General features: G+C 50.6%; 1 protein-coding gene across 2 annotated transcripts in view; it reads left to right on the plus strand.

Moving 5' to 3' along the window:
* The window catches only part of LOC124049042 (syntaxin-binding protein 1), a 52,558-nt gene that overhangs the window by 35,526 nt on the left and 14,532 nt on the right, over nucleotides 1-2,500 (plus strand). The gene's annotated exons all lie outside the window — the stretch shown is intronic.

The following is a 2,500-nucleotide window of genomic DNA, read 5'->3' on the forward strand; positions in this document are numbered from 1 at the left end:
GGGAGACAACCTCTCATTGACTGGAGGGAGACAACCTATCATTGACAGGAGGGAGACAACCTCTCATTGACAGGAGGGAGACAACCTCTCATTGACAGGAGGGAGACAAACTATCATTGACAGGAGGGAGACAAACTCTCATTGACAGGAGGGAGGTAACCTCTCATTGACAGGAGTGAGACAACCTCTCATTGACAGAAGGGAGACAACCTCTCATTGACTGGAGGGAGACAACCTCTCATTGACAGAAGGGAGACAACCTCTCATTGACAGGAGGTAGACAACCTCTCATTGACTGGAGGGAGACAACCTATCATTGACAGGAGGGAGACAACCTCTCATTGACAGGAGGGAGACAACCTCTCATTGACAGGAGGGAGACAAACTTTCATTGACTGGAGGGAGACAAACTCTCATTGACAGGAGGGAGACAACCTCTCATTGACAGGAGGGAGACAACCTCTCATTGACAGGAAGGGAGACAAACTCTCATTGACTGGAGGGAGACAAACTCTCATTGACAGGAGGGAGACAAACTCTCATTGACAGGAGGAGACAACCTCTCATTGACAGGAGGGAGACAAACTCTCATTGACAGGAGGGAGGTAACCTCTCATTGACAGGAGGGAGACAACCTCTCATTGACAGGATGGAGACAACCTCTCATTGACAGGAGGGAGACAACCTCTCATTAACAGAAGGGAGACAACCTCTCATTGACAGGAGGGAGACAATCTCTCATTGACAGGAGGGAGACAACCTCTCATTGACTGGAGGGAGACAACCTCTCATTGACTGGAGGGAGAAAAACTCTCATTGACAGAAGGGAGAAAACCTCTCATTGACAGGAGGGAGGTAACCTCTCATTGACTGGAGGGAGACAACCTCTCATTGACAGGAGGGAGGTAACCTCTCATTGACAGGAGGGAGACAACCTCTCATTGACAGGAGGGAGGTAACCTATCATTGAGAGGAGGGAGACAACCTCTCATTGGCTGGAGGGAGACAACCTCTCATTGACAGGAGGGAGACAACCTCTCATTGACAGGAGGGAGACAACCTCTCATTGACAGGAGGGAGACAACCTCTCATTGACTGGAGGGAGACAACCTCTCATTGACTGGAGGGAGACATCCTCTCACTGACAGGAGGGAGACAACCTCTCACTGACAGGAGGGAGACAACCTCTCATTGACAGGAGGGAGACAACCTCTCATTGACAGGAGGGAGGTAACCTCTCATTGACAGGAGGGAGACAACCTCTCATTGACAGGAGGGAGACAACCTCTCATTGACAGGAGGGAGACAACCTCTCATTGACAGGAGGGAGACAACCTCTCATTGACAGGAGGGAGACAACCTCTCATTGACAGGAGGGAGACAACCTCTCATTGACTGGAGGGAGACAAACTCTCATTGACAGGAGGGAGACAAACTCTCATTGACAGGAGGGAGACAACCTCTCATTGACAGGAGGGAGACAACCTCTCATTGACAGGAGGGACACAAACTCTCATTGACAGGAGGGAGACAAACTCTCATTGACAGGAGGGAGACAAACTCTCATTGACAGGAGGGAGACAACCTATCATTGACAGGAGGGAGACAACCTCTCATTGACTGGAGGGAGACAAACTCTCATTGACAGGAGGGAGACAACCTCTCATTGACAGGAGGGAGACAACCTCTCATTGACAGGAGGGAGACAACCTCTCATTGACAGGAGGGAGGCAAACTCTCATTGACAGGAGGGAGACAAACTCTCATTGACAGGAGGGAGACAAACTCTCATTGACAGGAGGGAGACAAACTCTCATTGACAGGAGGGAGACAAACTCTCATTGACAGGAGGGAGACAAACTCTCATTGACAGGAGGGAGACAAACTCTCATTGACAGGAGGGAGACAACCTCTCATTGACAGGAGGGAGACAACCTCTCATTGACAGGAGGGAGACAACCTCTCATTGACAGGAGGGAGACAACCTCTCATTGACAGGAGGGAGACAACCTCTCATTGACTGGAGGGAGACAACCTCTCATTGACAGAAGGGAGAAAACCTCTCATTGACAGGAGGGAGGTAACCTCTCATTGACTGGAGGGAGACAACCTCTCATTGACAGGAGGGAGGTAACCTCTCATTGACAGGAGGGAGACAACCTCTCATTGACAGGAGGGAGGTAACCTATCATTGAGAGGAGGGAGACAACCTCTCATTGGCTGGAGGGAGACAACCTCTCATTGACAGGAGGGAGGTAACCGCTCATTGACAGGAGGGAGACAACCTCTCATTGACAGGAGGGAGACAACCTCTCATTGACTGGAGGGAGACAACCTCTCATTGACTGGAGGGAGACATCCTCTCACTGACAGGAGGGAGACAACCTCTCACTGACAGGAGGGAGACAACCTCTCATTGACAGGAGGGAGACAACCTCTCATTGACAGGAGGGAGACAACCTCTCATTGACAGGAGGGAGACAACCTCTCATTGACAGGA

The sequence above is a fragment of the Oncorhynchus gorbuscha genome, linkage group LG11 (assembly GCF_021184085.1).
Source record: "Oncorhynchus gorbuscha isolate QuinsamMale2020 ecotype Even-year linkage group LG11, OgorEven_v1.0, whole genome shotgun sequence".
Lineage (NCBI taxonomy): Eukaryota > Metazoa > Chordata > Actinopteri > Salmoniformes > Salmonidae > Oncorhynchus > Oncorhynchus gorbuscha.